Source organism: Hibiscus syriacus, unplaced genomic scaffold, assembly GCF_006381635.1.
Source record: "Hibiscus syriacus cultivar Baekdansim isolate YM2019G1 unplaced genomic scaffold, ASM638163v2 tig00116997_pilon, whole genome shotgun sequence".
In the NCBI taxonomy this organism is placed as follows: domain Eukaryota; kingdom Viridiplantae; phylum Streptophyta; class Magnoliopsida; order Malvales; family Malvaceae; genus Hibiscus; species Hibiscus syriacus.
Window position 1 is genome coordinate 1,063,808 of NW_024063513.1, and position 20,972 is coordinate 1,084,779.

General features: G+C 37.0%; 1 long non-coding RNA gene and 3 pseudogenes across 1 annotated transcript; 1 reads left to right on the plus strand and 3 right to left on the minus strand.

The window, feature by feature from the left end:
* Nucleotides 1-923: 923 nt before the first annotated feature.
* Nucleotides 924-2,698, plus strand: LOC120194131 (annotated as a pseudogene).
* A 2,405-nt stretch (nucleotides 2,699-5,103) lies between these two features.
* On the minus strand, nucleotides 5,104-7,031 carry LOC120194186 (annotated as a pseudogene).
* Nucleotides 7,032-11,139: 4,108 nt separating this feature from the next.
* LOC120194043 lies at nucleotides 11,140-12,734 on the minus strand (annotated as a pseudogene).
* A 5,197-nt stretch (nucleotides 12,735-17,931) lies between these two features.
* LOC120193950 lies at nucleotides 17,932-20,261 on the minus strand. The gene is made up of 3 exons (XR_005522918.1): nucleotides 19,596-20,261; nucleotides 19,358-19,463; nucleotides 17,932-18,963 (listed from the first exon to the last, which is right to left on the minus strand). It is a non-coding gene; the product is annotated as an uncharacterized LOC120193950 (long non-coding RNA).
* Nucleotides 20,262-20,972: the final 711 nt, after the last annotated feature.

Here is a 20,972-nt window from a genome sequence, read left to right on the forward strand (position 1 = left end):
AAAATCTCTAACACCAACCCTAAATCCCAACCACAATTAATGACACATGTCGCCTCCCTTTTCGACCAACATTATCCTTGTCGCTTGCGTCGTCAGGTCGGAAAATGTCGTGATTATTTCCTCAAATGTCACACTATCGATCGATTTAAATCACGTCATCGGTGGTTGTTCGTCCCGTGGGTGGTCATCGGGTGGAGGCACGGTCGGGGATCGGTTCAGTTGACAAAAATGTACGGTAAAGGTGGCGACAACGTGGGTATAGGATTAGATTTAGAGTTTTCAAAGTTTGAGTTTTTTTTAAGATTTTCGAAAAAATTGAATTTTATTAAATGTAATTTTAAGGTTTTTGTTTATTTTAAGTAAAGTTTTCAAAATTATCTAAACACGACGCGTGTCTTTTAATTGTAGAATTTAATGTCCGTTACGATTCTAATACTTAAAATGATAATATTTATAACATTAGATACCTAAATGAATCGAAAAACATTTTAACATATGTTTGAGAAAAATAGTATAATTTAGATACTTACTTTTTAATTAAGCCAAAAAGTTACTATTAGCTCGTATACTAAAATATATGAAAACTAACATCCTATCAAATATAACACTAATGATAAAAGATTATTATAGATATTTTATTTATTTTAAAATAATTAATAAAATTACTACTGGACTTGGGATACGAAATTTCAAATAATTAAAAAAATAAAAGGATAAATCTAAAATAAAAAAACCTAAAAATTGAGGAATAAATATGCCTTTTGGAAATTTGCCTAAAATGTAATCCAATTTGGACTGAAGTCACAACTCTAGTCCAATTTTTGACAGGTCCCACCTACTGTACTTACAAGTTACAATGTCTCTGTCTATATAAGCGCTAAAAAACTGTTAATTTCTTCACCTTTTCTCACACTATAGTCGTAGGCTCCCACATAATGGCGGATTACAGCGGAGCTATCTCACTGTCTCAACCGCACATCTCCGATGAAGACACATCTGAGCACAGCCCTCGGAGTATCCCGGCTTCTCCTTGTGGAGGCGGTGGCTTTTCTTCCAAGTCTAAAACTCCTTCGTCATCGGAGAACACTGCAAGGAAGCCTAGAGGCTATGAAGCACGGGACGACAAAGGAGTCCGTTTCAAGTACTCGATACGTTTCGGGCACGGAGACGTACGGGGACGGTCGGGGTATGTACTGCCACAGTGATAGGGTACGGTTGACCGAATTCGGGGACGATCAAATTTATATGGGGACGTTTCGGAGACATCCTTGGAGTAATTACCACCGACAATAATTGCTCGGGCAGAGAAGAGGAAACCACTAGCCGAAGGTAGAGGAGTCGTTGGGAACCTCCTTCGAATTCGAATGAAAAACAGAACAGGAATAGTGAGACGGACAATGAGAACAAGAAGAGGAAGTCCCGATGGGCTGATAATGAGCATAAGTCAGTGATTCAGCTCCCCTATTTCCGAAAAGGAATAAAATAAACAAAAGGAAGAAGAAGCGGCAGCGGGGGAGAAAATAGGGTTTATAGATTTTTTGTATAATTGCCAGTTGATCCCTGATCTTTCTAGGGATTTCGAATTTGGAAATAATTTTTTCAGTATTTTTCAAATTGGATACTAAAATTAATTTAGGAGTTTGGAAAAAAATCACTAATGTTAGGATTTTAATTAGAGTTAAATTAGGGTGTTACACAATTTTTTATGAAGTATTAATTTTATTTATGATTTCTTATATTTATTTATAATTTTAAAATTTTTATATGTCATATCTTTAACGTCTCATACGTTGTAATTTTAGAAATTATCATTTTTCGTCCCCTTATCCATGGAACATAGGCTAGAGGTAGGCCTCCAGAGTCCAAAAACAAGCCCAAACCTCCCACTGTTATAACCAGAGACTGTGATTCAACTATGAAATCGGTGATTCTGGAGATCTCCGCTGGTTCTGATATCATTGATGCTATTATCAGCTTTGCTCGTAGAAACCGTGTCGGTATTAATATTATCAGTGTTACTTGCTCTGTATCAAACGATATCCTCCGCCATCCTGTTTCTCAAGCGTCTGCATCTCTCTCATGGACCCTTTACTCGGTTTGTCTGGCTCATTCATTGCATCTACTACTTTATCTTCGTCAAACGAAACACCTCGATCATCTTCATCGTCAAGCTACTCAACGCCGAGTTCCTTGTCGTCCAATCTGTCGTGTTATTTTGGTGTAACTCTTGCGGGTGCACAAGGGCAAGTATTTGGAGGGATTATAGGAGGGAAAGTAATGGCAGCAACGCAGGTGATTGTGGTGGCTACTACTTTTGTAAGTTCTGCGTTTCATAGGCTTCCATGTGAAAGTGGTAATGATGTTGAAGGTGGTGGGGCTGTTGGAGCAACTGAGTCGTGCTCTTCTACCGGCATGTCCATGGCTGTTTATGGCGTAGCCGCGTAGCACGTCCCACTCAACCCAATAGCCAGATCTCACCTGATGCCATGCCTTGGGGCCCTTCCTCACGTCCGTTTTGAGTAAATAAGGAGGACGTGTGAAGTTTTCAACCTACATTAGCTTTTGGTTTTACACCATCGTCTGAAGCTCTATTTTGGGTTTTATTGAGCTTGTAATCATTTTACATTTTCTTGCTATAATTTAAACGATAACTAGTTTTATATATGTAGTTTATAAATACAGTTATCTTCATGCTTGTTAAATCACAAATATCAAGTTTTCTCCAATCTTGATCGTTTCTGGCACTTAGTTTTCTTCAATGCTTTTGTTTACTGTCTTCACGGATCACAACTCAAAGGAAAGGGCTTTAGACGTAGCAGTTGGCATAGTTTAGGGCTGTTTACAGACAACTGAAATGTTACGTCAAAAGGCTACGGTATAAGACCCTCTTACTTCAATGTCTCAAAAACGAAAAAGAAGAAGAGGTAGTGAAATAAACAAACAGCATTGATCAGTCCGCTTTTGTGTTTTATATCATCTTTGTTTTCATGGGTAAACTTCCATTTTCAATCTGAAGACCTGTAGAATAGAGAATGCAATCGATATCAATGAGAGTGAGAGGGGTAGCTTTATCTGAGTGGTCAAAATGAATAGCTGCGTGTTCAATGTTAATGGTTATGGACTTCACTCCAGTGAGTAGGGCTTCAACAAGTGGGTGCACGCGAATCAGATACAATGTAGGGTAATCCGACGTGTAATTTCTCTATTGGAAGTTCATTTTCACGAGCAATCTAAACGGTAAAAATAAAAGGTGTTTGTTTTAGGAGGTAAAATGAGTAAGGGCATCTTGCTGAATAAGGTCATACTTTGGGGTTCCAGAGGAAAGGGTAGTATCCGTTGAATTGCTGTGTTACTTGGAACTATGGCTTCCCATGGGTCAAACTCGGAAGCAGCAGGATGATGGTAGGTAGGGTCCAGGCCTCCATGGAGTGAACCCCAAGGGTATGCTTAGGGAAAGCTAGCCTGCTTTGCGAATGCGAAAGGACAGAACTGGGATTCTGTCAAGCTCAACTCTTTCATTCGGAACTGCTCTCAATAATATGTTTCTTTTTTCAATGTTTTCTAAATAATAAGATACTTGGAAATTCTAACTAAAATAAAAATTTTATTATTAAACAATATTTTAATCTTTATAATCATATCGATGTCATAGTGTTACTCCTCTATGCAACTTAAATTAGGTTTTATCCCTATATATAGGGGTAGAATATAATTATACTATATAAAATTCTTTTAGTTTTTTTTTATATTTTTAGGATTGGAGTGTAAAAATTAAATGCTAAGATTATCAATAAAAAAATGAGAAGATATTCATTGGAAAAAAAACAAAGAGTTAATATCAACTTTTGATTTTCCTCAATCCAACAATCTTAAAATGGTGTAAAACTAAAAATGTTTTACACCACGTAGGAGGATCCTAACCGATATAATCCACTTAAACAATGCAAAACTCTTTAGTTTTACATATATTTAGGATCATTGGAGGAGTGAAATAGACTACTGAGATTGACTATTTAATTTTTTTACAGTAAATATATTCACATTCTATACTGTTAATCTCAGTCATCTGTTTCGCTCGTCCAACGATCTTAATTCTACATGAAACTAAAAGAGTTTCACATTGATTGAACTAATTGTACCTTTATGGATACATATATTTTATTTATTGAAAATATCAAATTATAATAAAAGTATAATATATTTAACCATATATTTAAAATCAAGTTATTTCGTATTGTGTTTTAAACTATGATTTGACCATTTCATAATATTTATTAAGTGTGGTATTCATATTGTATTTGAAATGATACATTTGATTTATCATATTTTGCAAGGATGGTTGCGTGAGTAGGTGTTGAGAACAGGGTGAATTCAAGTGTCCCACCGGGCCCCCACCACCACCACAACGATTTTAGTGGGACTCTTCTTTTCTTCTTTTTAGTTAGTCCATTGGGGAAAAAAATAACTAAATGACTGATGGATGTTGAATTTTATCTGCGACTTAGTTGGCCTCTCAACGAATAAGATCCATATGAACAAATCAAGCTTTTTTAATGAGCACATTAATGATTTTCACTAGAGAATTAGGGCTGTTGAGGTGATTGGAAGATAAGAGCTTGGAAACATGGCGTTGTTAACTTGTAATGATTTTTTTTTTCGAAACCAAGGGACGAAGCTAACTAGAGACCTTCATAGATACCCCATAGTTCCGCTTGAAGAGCTGTGGTGATATCGAAATGCTTGTTAAAGCCCCCAATGAAGTTTCCATGATTATCTCGGAAGACACCTCCTGCTGCACTGATGATGTTTATTAGAGAGATTGCTCCGCCCGTGTTAAGACTATCCATCCATGTTGGGGGGGTGCCATTGTACAATTTTTTACTTTGAACACCTTCCTCAAAGCTTTGTTGCTGGAGTTGACGGAACAAGAGTTCGCCCAGGATAAACAAAGATTGAGAAGTGGAGAGTTAAATTGGACAAGTTTTAAGAAGAGAATAATCTAATTCGAGTTGAAATTTGATTTAAGATGAAAAATTCTAACCAATTCATGTACTTATGAATTAATATATATATATATATATATATATATATATATATTTAAACAACTGAATTGCAGAGAAATTTATCGGTTATTCACCTGATAATGTTACAAAACTCAACATTTAAGTCAATTCAAGGATCAACAACTAAATTACAAAGAAAACTACGCTCTTCACCAAGGATGAAGTTGTTGTTAAAACAGTACTAAGAAGGGGGGAAAGAAGAAGAAGAAAAGGAATTAAAATCAATGTCAAAAGTACTAGTTCTCAGGTCTTTCATTTCTGCTAAAATTTGCAGAAATATATATCTGGTTCAAAAGAATGTCCGGCTACCATAAAAAACCCTGGACCCATCTCTCTTTTTGCAATTCTCTATTTTCTTGCTATTGTTTTGAATGAAATCACCACGATGTTCATGTCCAGGTTTGTCAAGATCCATGGGAAGCTTCATCTTAGCCAAAGACTCGGTAAACTGTTGCATGCTCCTCATGTACATGTCTACAATCTGTTGCGCATTGCCGATTGTTCTGCCTCCAAATTGATGTTCCCCGATCGAGCTGAAAACACTTCTTTGCTCGAATAATAAGGGTCTTTCTCGTCTCGAACTTCGCTTCCTTTCTTCGAAGTAGGGGTATCGGGACAACCACCTGGGCTCGGATTAGCCTCGGTAGCGATAGATGCTTTGAGAGAATTGGATGGCTCCCCACCGAGACAACTCTTATTTTCATTCGAGTCAGCTTTGTTGCGATCATCGCTTAGGCTTGTTGTTGTTGTTGAACTCAAAAACCCAGAATTTTGGAGGCTTCCGTTGGGAGAAACGGATCCTCCATGGATTTCTTCAGATGAATTTGCTGTCATTTCGTAGTCTTGGACATGCTGATGATGAGAGGCACCGAGTTGAAGGAATGAAGCAATTCCTGGCCTCGAATTTAATCCATCGAAGTACTGTGAAACCATTTGCTGATTCTCCCTAACAATATTGACGTCGGTAAATTCTATCCTGGAATACTCAACAGGGTCTAAAATAACTTCGGATTCGGATGTTTTCAGGTCAAGCAATGCAACTTCTGCCGATATCGAAGAGGTTGTTGTCGTGGTCTGAGAATTGACAGCCATTGATGTGTTCAAAGAAAGACTCAGCTTGACAGTTCCGGCAGGAGAATGGAAAAGATCAGTGGAAGACAAGCTATAATCTTGCGTGATTTTTCCTTTGCCGATAACTTGTGAAATCGGGACCAAAGCAAAGCCCAACAGCTGGTCTTCCAAGTAGTTTCTGGCCCTACTAAGCATCCAAATCTCGCATTTGAGGACAGCATCGATCTGGGTGACCTTCATAATCAGTCTCTCGTTGAATTCGGGATTCTTCCACCTCCGACGATGATCCTGGTTGAGAGGGTATCATCAGGGTTATAGGTGAGAGAGAACTTGGCATAAACATCTTGCTGTCGTAGATACAAATGTTATGAATATTCCTTGCATGATGAACATAGATTTCGAGAATGCCCGAGAACTCGGAATCTCGATCCGCATCGTCAATGGTGTTTGAATTTGGGTTAAAACGAAAACCGGGTGATGTACTGAAAGAATCCATGACTGGAAATGTAATTTGCTCGATGCTGATTGCCTGCAAAGATCTGACAAGCAGGAAATAGCAGAATGAAACGGGGTTTGATGCAGAGTAGGGAAAAACAGGTGAAAACGATGAAAACTTCAAGCTTTGCCTTCCCTTTGAACTTTGGATTATTTAGGAAGCTGGTGAGACAACAAAATAATCTCAGAGGTAATTGGAAAAAGAAACGAGGGTGATTAACAGGAATGCAATGGCAGCTACAGTTGGCGGCTGAAGGGTTGGCGAGGGAATTTTGCAAAAAAAGGTCCATGAATTTCAGGAGAAGCATGGAAGGAAAAGGTAGGAGAGAAGAGCACTTAGAGAGGTTGAGAGAAGCTTTGATTTTTCGCAAGTCGAGTAGGGTAGTTGGTGGAATTCAACAGGGAAGAAGAGAAGATAAAAAATGTTGTTGATGATGATGATCATGATGATGTTACTTATTGTGCCTGTTTTATCATGCTTACACTTGTACAAGCTTCTGGCAGGGGCCATCTTTAATTAGTTTTAGCACTTTCAAAATCCAAATCTATTTAAGTAAAATAATTAAATATAATTCACTGCAAAGCTATATAGATCGGCCGGTGGGTGAGGGATAGTGATTTTTGCTTTGCTTCACAATACAGCTTCTCTTGATATGATAAATCTGCTCCACTTTGGAAAATGGAGGTCCCCACTTCACATCTTTAAGAAATCCCATCCCACTCCATCTTCAAAATTATAGATATATGAGATCCATTTTGTTTTTTGTTTAACTGGTTGAAGTTTGATTCATGATTTTTCTCATGACATTAAAGGAAAACCTGTCTCCAAAGTGCTGTAGCAACATGTTTGGGAACAAGATGAACACATGATTGAAAAGGAAAAGTAATAGAATACAAAATTCTATTAACAAATATACGATTGAGACTGAAGTTAAACAAAATTCTCAACAACCCCACAATTCCGTGGATGGCATGGCACCACCAACATTGGGGAATTGTATTGACGTGCCAAGATAAAATAAAATATACTTAAAAAGTGGTATTGGGAGCTAGAATTCTACCATTGAAATTGATTCCCTTGTAAAAAGAAGCATATCCTACAGGACTCAAAGTGTTTCCCCTCTCCGACCACTGTGTCTGGTCTCTTCTTTTTTGCTCTTCAATCAACTAATCACCTATATATAGCATCAACTGTATGCATCTCTAAGGGCATTGCGGTGGACAGAATCTTTGTTGGAGTCTTGTCAAATTTTGTGTTTGATGGGAGTGCGTTTCTTTTCATTGCATCTTTCTTGGTTTTAAAATATTATTTAGTTTGTACATTAATTAATATCTTTCACCATATCAACTTTTAACATATTTATATAACATTCGTATTATATTTGCAATATGAAATCAGAATTAACAGTAAACGAGTAAAAGACAAGGGAATGAACAGCTTTCAACCTGCTTTGGGCAAGAACAAAGCTAACCCTAAAACCACAACCATGACAAGTTTGTACGTATTCTCATTTTGGGGAAGACCTGCAGAGAATATATTAATTTGTTTATCTAGGACACCCAGAGGACTAAAGGTCACTGTAAAAAAGGGGGGGGGGGAAAGAATCAAAAGTTGCCAAAAATACGATTCTTCGTAGCTCACACGGCACAACTATTAGTGCTAAGTTCTGCTACGGGCAGAAGCATAATCACCTAACCTAACTTGGGACAATCAACATGTTGCAAATTAGTACCAAGATTAGCAAGGACTTTGCTAATCGAACTTGGGAATCATTCTTCAAACATGTTGCAAATTGCAAGCTTAGGCGCTATAATTTCTTATAACTCATCCGCGGGTTAAGATAGGAACCAAAGACACTTAAATAAGTAAATGACAGCTACTTTAAGACGACAGCTCTTTCCTAAATCCTACTTTCATAAAACATTTGTACAGTCACTCGTTATGAGGGTAATCAACAAGTAATTATCCTCAGCATCGGCATGACCTTTAGGCCGGGTAAAGTGATTCCTTCCTCCACATGATTTCTTAAATGCGAATTTTGCCCTAACAAGCTGTGAACAGCGCTTAAAAATGCTTGAAATCAACTACGTACTGCTGCAAATCATTCACCATTTGACCTGAGTTGTTGGCCTCGATCAATAAATGAAAGAAGCATCTGCAGCAGCTGAAACAAGCTCTTGGTTTATCAAAGAGCTTAACTGATATGTAATCTTTCGATATCTCATACCCGTTATAAAAATACCTAACAATCATAATCAGTGATTAGGAATTGATGCATATATCGTCAGACCGACCCTAATCCTTGTTCTCTTTAACTTTGGGCCTATCCGTTTGTGGAATTGACCAAGCTCTAACCATACAATGCATCAAGTGGGACCCTGATGAAGATGCAAATCATACGTGCATTTTGAGTAGTAATGGAATGGAAGGGCTTCCGCCATTAAGATGCCACGAGAGACCAGGGAGACTAGGCGCAGAGCAAATGTTGATAAGTACTAGCAGTATATATATTCAGAAACAAACATGGCAGATTCCAACAATTGTAACTTTTATCACTATATGAGTGGACAATAAAAAGACTGTTTGCATGTGAAATAAGCTCATAATTAAATTTTTAAGTCAAAACAAGTCAAAGTGTCACTTACCCCCATCTATCGGCCACTTGAGGTGAAGCAGACAAATCCTAGCATTATTGACTGTCTGCCGCTTTGTTCATGCACGATTCATTTAGATTACACAAAACCTCAACAGCAATTGCATCAAATCATAATGATGTCACAGAGAGAATGACAACAAAAGGTAACAGACGAACAAACGAATGAAGAGAAGAAAACTTGAGGCCGAATAAAGATCCATCTTTCTGAAATTAACTAGAATGGAGAATATACATACATACTCTCAGCAGTAGAGAAAATGCAATTGTTAAAACTAGGGTACACTTCCTGGATCAACGTTTTAACTTTATTTAAAAAAATATTCGTGTTTTGATACTTTTTGACAAGGGTATCAGAATACGATCATCCTTCAAATATAACTAAATTAACTCGAAAACAAACAAAATTAAGCATTCCCGCGTTAAACACATACTCGTATCCGACACTCACACCTATGTCTGGATTTCCCCTTTTAAAAACACAAAACAAGTAGGTAAGATTGATTCTAACCTCTTATCACAGTTGCCAAATCATGAAACTTTAAAAGATACAATTAATTAGAGGAAGCGGGAATAAATCCATTGTATATATAATACCTAGGATGATATTCAACTCCAGAAACATGTGCATACGGCAAAACCAATAAATAAATGATCGACCTTGGAAAAAATTTCACTCTCTCAGTTTCATCTAAAAGAAACAAATTAAATTTAACATACATCTTCAACCCTGTAACCAATAAGATCTTGCAAGTAGGAGATGAAAAACAGGTAATAAAATAACAAGGGTCAGGCACATGCCAATTCTGGACATGGTAATAAAATATAGCAATATACCCTACACTTTGATCAAAAGAAGCAAAAAGTAAATAAAATGAGCCGAAAGCAGTTTAGGTTAGTGTCTGGTAAACCTATGAATTGCCTTGTAACAACAATGAGATTAAGCATACACGGTTATAGATGGGAAACACGACAACCCAGATTAGCAGCATAAAACTACAGGCAAATATAGAAAGAATAACTAATGCAATCCACATGATGAAATCCATCTATTATTATATAGGCGGATGCAACACGGCAATGAGCCGAAAGCACTGCATGAAAATGATTTAAAGCACATGCCTCGTCTTATTTTTAATCAACGTTAGTCAACATTTGTACACAATAGTTTGGACCAAGAAGATAAGGTTACAAAAATTTGCTGCATCTTGGGGAATAAAGCATCATCCGAAGCTAAAAACGACATCCCCAACATCTATTTCCTGGTTTTCAGACAGTGTGCTTATACGCATAAAATGGTTCAAAACAAAATGTCATTAATTACTAATTAGATGATGAAAAGCACTTTACACTGTAGATTCACCTACTAAACAAAAGGAGTAAGGTAAATAAAAGCACCGACTTCAAGAAAGCACAGATTTTAAAAGCGGTAATTAATATTGTACTCTACTAGCGCAGGAAGAGGATCTCATGTTCTAACCTTTTATTTTCTATGATTTGAACCTTAGTACAAAACATATCCTAATATTGTAAGAAAGCTAGACTGGCTGATAATGATGATCATGAGCAATTTCAAAGGCGAATAGACATGGGAAATATTAGAAGTCAAAGAAAAAGAAAAAAATACGTTAAGTAAGGATACAAGTCTACAAAAGAAGAATTTTACCAAAACGAATACTTATAGGGCAGCAGAAACAGTGGCTGACGTATGTGCACTCCTATTATTTTTTAAAAAAGTGTTAAATTCAGTTTAATTTATTATGAGAATAGAAAAAAATTGCATACTCAAACTGTTTAGCATAAAGTATGAAGATTTTGAACTCTTATTTTTAATTTCTAGATTCACATGGAAATACGAATTGGACTACACTGGATGGATGATGGATTCCCGAGTCAATCAATCCATTGCTTTCCACTTCGTGAAGATGGTATCAGTTAATTGGATTACCATAATTTGAACCACCGAGGAAGCCGACTCCTGTGGCCGCTTCATAAACTTCAGAAGGATCAAGAGCAAGAGATGAAGATGACCCCCCATTTCTGCCGCACTCTCCACCACCACCATCGGCAGCACGAAGATGCAATTCGGATATATTAGGGAACCTATCTCTTCCGTCAACACCTTGATCATAAAGCAACCCTTTGAACACATGCCCACCAATCTTCACAACTGCTTCATATGCAAACTCATCCTCACCGTCCTCCACCGCTGTCACTCTTACACACTTAAATAGCGCCGGTGCACGAACTTGCGCTGGCAATGTCTCCTTAAATCCCGCATCTGCAAACACAAAATTCAGCAGAAAACCCTACTCAAATTCACCCTCCAAAAACAACCCTAATATTTTTTGAAGAGAGAGGAAAAGAAAAGAAAAGCCAATCTCATCAGGCTCCATCAAGAAACAAACAAAGCTGGAAAAAGGGAACAAAAAGAAGCACCGAAAGGGAAAGTAGAACGAACTTTGGGGAGTGAAGCTAGTGTCAAAGCTTCTAGGGGGTAGCGTTTGAAGTTGATGTATGTGAAGTAGTGGTAGTCTGTGATGTCGTAAGTCTTAGCTTCTTAGGCCCAGCAGTCGACCCTGACAATCTAGCAGCAGCAGCTCCAGCCGCCATGATCTGACGCTCTCCTTCTAGCAGCAGGTACCCATGTGCTGTTCACGTGAGTTAGGCAATCAAAACTCCGACTTTTACAGCAAGTTCTACATCTCCTATAAGCGCAATCTTTCTTAGCTTGATTCCCACAATCTTGACAAGTGGCCCCTGAGCTTGAACCTGAACCGCCACTCCAGCCTCCCGTCCCACCGCCGTCACTGTTTTGCATCAAATTCATGGAAGAGGAGTTGTTTTTATCTGGGTCTGAAGACGATTTTTTAAGATAATGAGAAGAATCTTGGTTCTGCCATAACTGCATCCCGGTGAACTTGTTACGACCATTGCTGGTCGATAATTCAAAGTCTTCCACATTTTGTGGAGATAAATATCGAGTTGCTGTATGAAGTGGGATAACGCCGACACCAAGAAGCGTGGGAGCATTCGTGCAGTTGAATTGGTCGTTTTCCACGATGGGATCTTGAGTACGATGATGGCTAAAAGACGCAGGAGTAACAACGACGAACTCTCGGTGATCAACCATCCCCATTTCAGGTGGAAAACCGTAGTTGAGTGGACGAGCCGAGGGTGGCATCTGAGTGTTGGTGGACACAGAGGGAGCAGCAGCCTCTGCTGCAGAGCTAGCGTTGAAGCCAAGGGAAAGGTCATCGGGGCCAGCTAGGGAAGTTGTGGAGGACGGCGTAGCCCAATCAGCAGTGGCTCCTGAGACTGATGGTAGTTGCCGTCTTGTGGTAGCCACAATGACAATTATAATAACAAAATTATGTATATATAACAAAGATGTCTCCTTTGGTTTCTAAAAACTCAATCTTCACAAAACACAAAACATGTATATAAGAATTAAAAAGTGAAGCTTTTTAAGTGGAGAAAGGGGGAAATCTAAGAAGATATGAGGGTGTTACATGAGAGAAGAGAAGGGTGGGGTGAGGTCAAAATATCTGAAATTATAGCAAAAGATAAAAAAAAAAAAAGTCATAAACAAAAGGTTCTTGTTTGCCTAGTTCTGCAAAATTTGCTGGTCTGAAAAAGCTAGTGTTTCTGTTAGCTTAGCAGCGACTGTCACTTGGGCTTTTAATTTATTAGGGTAGGACAAGAGATGATTCTGGCATGGGGTTTTGAGATGGAGAGAGAGACTGAGAGGGAGATGACTGAGCTTCCTTCTTCTTAAACCAATAAAAATAAAATAAAAAGTCTGAAGATGATGCCACTGCCCTTCTTCTGCTACTACTGCAGTCTTGTGATGTTAACAACAAATTGTAAAGTAAAACCGAATGAATAAGCCAGTCGCACTCTATCTTCTTCCTCTGCTACTTGTTTCTTCCTGGGAGTGCCTTTCCTTTCTCTCTCTCCCCCTCCAACAATCACACAACAATGAAAGGTGAGAGAAAGTAACAACACGGTATAAAGACTTTTGTTCTCCTCTCCTCTTTCCCTAATTTTATCCCTCTTTTTCCACTCCACTTTTCTGGCTTACTTCTCGACACCATACCATTTATTTTATTATACAAATAGCATAACATTAAAAAATATTAATTATATAAAGCCATTATATTACAGTCACCGAGTTCAAAACAGAATATTTAGTGATAAATATAAGGGGAGTTGATAAACATGGTACACATATTCAATATTTCAAATAGCATTTCTAATTATTTTAATAAAAACTTATATAAATATAATAAAAATTTTAAAAAAAACACTATTATAATTTTTATAATGTAATTTCTGATTATTTTTGAAATATTTTAACATATATATTATTCTAGATAAAATATTTTCCATCTACAATATGAATATGATGTAATCTAATACCAATGGAGATGTGTTATAATATACAAATCTCATATTCATATATCATCGCAAACTCATTGAAGACTTGTAAATAAATTATTCTTTTCTCATTTGAAAAACGCACAGCTCACTGTCCACCGTCCTCCCCTATCACACCTCATATCCTCATTCTTTCATTTTCCATCCATTTTATCCTTCCCCTTATTCCCTTCCTTTTTATGTAAACTTTGACTCTTCACGCTTCTCTTCTCTACCTCCATATAAAGATATAAAACTGTCATCGATCAATCGTCACCTAATTACCGATTACGACTTTCCACTTAAATTAAAAGGAATAAGTCACTTACCATCAATATTATTCATAATTATAATCTTTGATTGACTTTAATATTATTATAGAGCTCTCAAAACACAAAAATACATGTTAATTTTATCAACTTAATCTTATCTTGTCGAAACTCAAGATCATACGATCAACTTCAAATATAATTCCTGCTAAGAAGGATAGAAACAATTTAACTTATGACTAAATGAATCTTACACATTCTGGATCATAATGTTATGAATTTAAGTTCTATTGTGGGTAACATGATGTGTGAAAGTTGATTTTAATGAATAGATGTATTTATAGTAATTGTAATCCTACTTGGAAATTGTAACTAAAATATTATAAAAAGATAATATTATTTTGGTATAAATAATAAAAATCTTTAACTGTGAAAAAAAATCATGTCAGGTATAGATATAAATAACGTAGGGCCATAATAATGAGAGAGAAAACACATTGAAAAATTTCATTTAATTGAATTTTATATATTACGTATAATATAAAATTTTAATATATGAACTGTGAAATAAAAATATTCATCAATCTAATAATCTATTTAAAAAATTTAATACATTTGTTACTTGAAATGAATGGGATGATTTATTCTAACACAATGTCTAAGTCAAACATTTAATTTCGACCACGAACACTTTAGATTTGTTTTGTGTCTGCCAAGCAATGGGTGAAAAACAGGGTACCCCATTTGTACAGTGCATATTTGGTTGGAAAATTTTCTTCCTTCTCTCTATACTTTTTTTTGAAATATTTGTTTTATTAAAAAAACTTAAAAAGTAATTTTTTTTAGTTAATTGAGTGTTAATTAGTAAATTTCACAAAAATTCAGATAAATTAATTTATTAGTTTACTGCATCATTCTATGTATTTACTCTTTCCTTTTACTACTTGGGATCAACAAGCACACCTAAACATTGGAGTTCATGCATCTATGGATGAGCAAGCAAAAGACAATTTTACAGGCTTAATATTCCTACAAAGTCAGAATTTTAATTGTAAAGAAGAGCAGCACGTGATAAACAAGCCAGACTATACCTGTTGTTGTTGATACGGTGTATATAATCAAATAATTAATAGATCAGCAATTGATTTATCTAAGTAAGTTGTTAATGCTGTTTCGAAATGACAGAAAGTTTAATGTGTCTGTGTCGCCCCTGACCTCACGTGCAAAACAGGTTAGGCATGTCCCCCAAATCCCACTAGTAATTATTAATTAATCACCGACCACCTCAATTTATGTTGTATCCACGTTGCTTCTGTTAATTAGCTGCTAATTTCACGTCTTTATACAACACCCGATTACCCTTGTTCATGCACCTTAACTCTTCGCTCTTAACTTACGAAATTGTTTTTATTACAAATGATGACTTGTTTTTACCGGTGATTCATTGAGCTATTATTCAATGATGCATTGTATGAACATTTGTTGGCAATTGTTTTTATTGGTAAACTTATTTAGATATTGTATACAAGAAAGGAATAGTGTACGGCGCACTCGTATACCGCAATTAGAGATGAACATAGGTTGGATTTGAGTCGGGTTTCGATTAACCTGATACGATCCAACTCAAAAAATATATACCATTCACCCGACTCGAATTTAACCAGATTTTTTGAGATAAAATTCGAATCCGATCCGGCCCGATTAGAAATATTAAAAAAATATTTTTATTTAATAAAAATAATAATTTAATTAGAAAAAATAATATATAGAAGGATATTATTGTAATTATTCTTAAATATATAAGGTAAAATTATATTTATTTCGGGTCGGATTGGTATTTTTCACCCTAAACTCGAGTCTGACCCGACCATAACATCACCTTTAAAAAACCCGACCTGAATCCAATTTTTTTATTAAAAAAAAGGACTTGATCGGGTCGGTTAGGTCAAAACCCATTAGGTTCGAGTCTCATACCCATCCCTAACCGCAATGTACCACTAAAGCGATATATCGAATTGTACCACAAGTAAATTTCTACTTATTATGTAAATATTAAAAAGTATAATAATTTATTTAAAATTAATCACTTATTAAATTTTAATTTTAATAAAATTATAATTTTTTATTAAAAATAATGATTAATTTAAATAATTTAATTTAATTAGAAGTAGGAATTTTAAATTATATAAGTTAAAACCACGTCATAATCAGTGACCGCCGATGAACTCTTGACTTGCCGGAACACAAATTGCCTCAACATCTAGCGCTACCGCTGTCGTCCCAGTTCAGCGTCGTCCGTCCGAAAAAGAAGCTCTGCCGTTTGCGTTGGCCATCGTCTTTGTTTTTCCGTCATCTTATTTATTTATTTATTTTTTACTCCGCTGACCTTCGAAACATCATCTCCGACCGTCGGTCAGCCTAGCCAGGCCGACCATGACCGTCGTTCTTCTTGGTTCCCAACGGCCGCCGTGTGAAGGCCATCTCACAGTTTACTCTGGTCGTCTCTTCCAGTTTGCACGTTCAGGTAAGTTTTTATTTGTTAATGGTAAAATTACATTACAACCCCCATATTTATTTTTTTAGATGGTTAAATTGTATGAAAACCCCCATAGTTTTCTCCATTTATAGTTTCGTCTTTTTTTTTATTATACTCGGTTAAATCCGAGGAGATATTGGAGGGGGTGGCAAGGCTTCGAGTTTCGAATGATATTGAATTCGAAGAGCAGACTTCTGTTGCAATGATGAAGAGGTCAGTTCATTATGTTCCTATAATCCCATTTCGGTTCAAATTCATCTCATGCTTGTTTGTGTTTCCATTTTTATGGTGTTCATGGGAGTTTTTGATGCTCATTTTAGCTTATTTCAAATGTATGTCCTGTTAATGATTTACTTGCTACAGAGAAGATCGAAGTTGAATGCTGGTGCCCCAAATCTTCCCATGGGAGGTTCGATCTGAAAAGGCTCTTGATGCGATTTACGACTGTTGCTTCGGGAGAGATCCGATCGAAGAGGAAGACAATAGGTTGCTTAATATCATTCTAAGAGCAGTTTTCCCAACCGTTGAGCAATTAACGATTCAAAAACTCATCAAGGACAAGGCAATCAAAGTAGCAGAAGGCGGTGATGATGCATACATAAGACATTGTTCCGGAACCAAAGCCACTGTCAAAGGAAGTTGTACAAATGCAAATGAAATACCTTGAATTCCCTAAACAAAACAAGGAGACATGAAACTAATGATCTTAATGACAAAAGTTGCCTGTTCTTTTCTTCGAACAGCACTTGGATTGTAAGAAAATGGCTCAACGATATTGAAATCACCGAACACTTCCCTTCAGAAATAGATCCTCCATGTTCAGATTGTTCCCGACAACAGATGAATCATGGGGTTTACACACAGCCTTCCGTTTTCCCATTTTCTCTGTTTATGCATCTTGGTTGTTTCTTGTAGTTTCAACAACTATGTTTTTTGACAGTATAGCTTGTTTGGTGGATGGCATGTCTTTGTCTCGAACGTTCTTAATCCTTCTGCACTTCTGAAACATAATTTGCCTTCTGTAAATAAGAAATTACAGGACTCAACACAAATATTTTGATGTTTACAAGGACAAGTTGTGTTATGAACTCATGAAAGTATTAAAAGTTTCAACAATTTAAAGCACGAAAGTAAAAGTTCCAAATTTTAAGGCTTGAAGAGGAAAAAGCGAATAACTTTAATACTCCCTAATATTGCCGTTAGTCTAAACCAGTCAGCTAAAAGATGGTTCCCTCTCCGCATCCCTTTCCTCCCCATTTTCTCGCTCACCAAACAGAACCACAAAGCTCCCTCGCCTCTCTCTCGCTTCCACTTCAAAGCCTTCTTCTCTCTTTCCAACCAATACTCTCTCCCTTCTCTCCGCAGTCTCGGTTTCATTCAATCCAAAAACAGTAACTCCAGTAATAAATGCATCATTTCTTCAGTTTTCGATTCCTTCCTTGTTCTCTGCACTTCACGCGCCCTCTCTTTCTCGTTGTTTGTAACCGATGTGGGAGCAGCCTCAGCCTTTGTGGTAACCCCACCTCGGAAGTTACAGTCCGATGAGTTGGTTACAGACGAGGTTAGAAGTCTAAAATATAAACAGGGAAAGTGTGGGGGTTTACATGCAATTTAACCATCTAAATTAAAACAAAAACATGAGAGGATTCATGTGATTTAATTCCAAGTATAATAAAACAGACGAAACTATAAATGAAGGAAATATGGGGTTTCATGCAATTTAACCAACATAAGGGTAAACTACGTCAATGGTCACTAATGTTTGGATAAATTTTCGTTTTGACCACTAATGTTTCAAAAATTACAAATCTGTCACTAATATTATCGTTTGTGATAAATTAGTCACTCACCGTTAACAGCCGTCAAGAGGCGTTACGAAAAACACACGTGTACCGTTAACTGCTTACCTGGATGGTTTGACCGTCACAATGGAGAACCTTACTTCTCCCTATGACCGGTGCTTTACCAAAAAATTTAAAAAATAATTAAACAATTGGGTAAATTTCATGAATGAAACTATAGCCCCCGTTACCACAATTTTACCCAAATCTTCTTCTTCTTCTTCTTCTTCGTCAGTTCTAATGGAAACCCAATCTTCCTCTTTCTCTAATGTACAATCATACCTCCATGGCTTGGCCTATACCCCTCATCGCTTTGCTCGTTGTGCACCCTTTGTTTCTTCCTCCTACGAAGAACTCAGCCAGATAAAGGCTCGTTCCAACTCCGACATGTGAAAAACCCTCTGTTGGTTCGATTTAGTTGGCCTGGAAATCAGAGGTATGGTCGGAGCCGTTGTGTTCATCACCACCGGCAGAGTTACTCACCTCTACACCAACCCTGTTGTTGTTACCTCTTACGCCATTACCGGACTCTGCGCCCTCCTCTTCGCCTTCTGCTACACCGAGTTCGCCGGTGATATAAGCTTAGCGATGCTCACTAAATGTAGCTGGAGGATGCTAAATCAACATGATACACAGTGGCAGAAAATCTTTAAAGAGAAATACTTGAAACAGAAAGTTTTCATGGAAACCAATATTCAGGCCAATAGTTCTTCTACATGGAATGGAATTCTCTATACTCAAAGGATTATTGAAAAAGGATGCATATATCAACTGGGTTCAAGTAAAACCACAAGATTTATGCAAGATTGGTGGGTAGGACACAAACCCATCATTAAAGATCATCCAAATCTGGTTCTATAAAACAGTAATGTTAAAGTGGTGCATTACTTATCAGACAACAATTCATGGAACCTACAGGAACTACACAATGTCTTAAGTGAATCAACTATAAACCAGATTAAGAGTATATAGATAAGAACCGCAGAAGGAAACCATGAAACATACAAACCTTTATGGGCAAATTTGAAAGATGGAAGATTCTCAGTTGGCACGGTTTATAAGACCATTATGGATTTCTCAAACACGGAAGACCAGGCAAAGCATGTCAATTGGATCTGGAAGATGGAAACAACTGAGCGTATTAGATGTTTTATGTGGTTGTGCCTTTTAAACAAGATTAACACTAATGAAATCAGAGCCAAGAAAAATTTGACATAAGATGCAAACTGTATAAAATGTCAAAATACCTTGGAAACAATCGAACATGTGCTGAGATTTTGTCCTACAACAGTGACAGTTTGGGAGAAGAATCAAGTTAGAATTTACAATCATCAGTATAATGAAGCTTCATTCCTTGAATGGATGAAAGAAAACAGTAAGTCAAAGAAAATCTCCTTCGAAGGAATAGACTAGGGAACGATCTTTATGACCACCATTTGGCATGGAAGAACAGAAATACCTTAGTCTTCAGAAATAAGGAAGAGGATATTAATATGGTGATGAAGTACAACCTCTCTTTTGCAAAAGATATCAAACTAGCCAAAGAATCTAAAGCTAGGAATAACATAATAGAGCCTCTCTAGATTAATTGGAGAAAATCGCCTTTGGGTACCTGGATTCTCAACACCCACACTGATTTAGGGAAATCGACAACAGTTGAGTTAATTAGGGATGTGAACGGAGAATGGATTGGAGGATTTATGATAAAATTGGAAGAATCAACCTGCGAAAATGCTGAACTTTGGGGGGATTATGCAAAGGATCCAATTAGCAAAACGTTTGGGTATCATCAAACTCATCGTGGAGGTAGATGCGAAGTGGGTAGTGGAAGAATTTGAAGAACAAACTGGTTTTGCCAACTATGACAGGTGTTTTTACCAACTACTTTGATGGGTGGCGAACCTTGCAGAACTGCTTTTTATGGGTGGCGAGGGTGATTGGAGTGGGGGCGAGCTTCGGGATAGTTCTTATTGGTGGCGATGCTGGGACAGCCTCTGTACATGTGGCGGTTAAACTATCCAGGTAAGCATTTAATGGTACACGTGTGTTTTACGTGTCGCCTCTTAACAGCTGTTAGCGGCGGATTAATTTATCACAAATGATAATGTTAGTGATCAATTGTAACTTTTAAAACATTAATGGTGAAAACGAAAACATACACAAATATCAGTGATTATTGGTGTAGTTTACCCAAAACATAAATATGGAGGGTTGTAATATAATTTTACTTACTATTAACAAAATAAAAACTTAACTGAACGTGCAAAATGGAAGAGACAACCGGAGTAAACTGTAAGATAGCCTTCATGGGGCGGCGGTTGGGAACGAAGGAGAACAGCGGTCGTGGTCGGTCTAGCTAGGTCGGCCGACAGTCGGGGATGATGTTTCGAAGGTCATCGAAGTAAAAAAAAACAAGCTGACGGAAAACCAAAAGACGGCGGCCGATGCAAACGACTGAGTTTCTCCTTCGGACGGACGACATCGGACAACATCAAACTGAGCGACAGCGAACTGGGACGGCAACGATGGCGCTAGATGTTGAGGCAATTTATTTTCAATTTGAACACGATTTTAGGATTCAAACTTGATATTATGATGATGGTTTTAACTTATATAATTTAAAA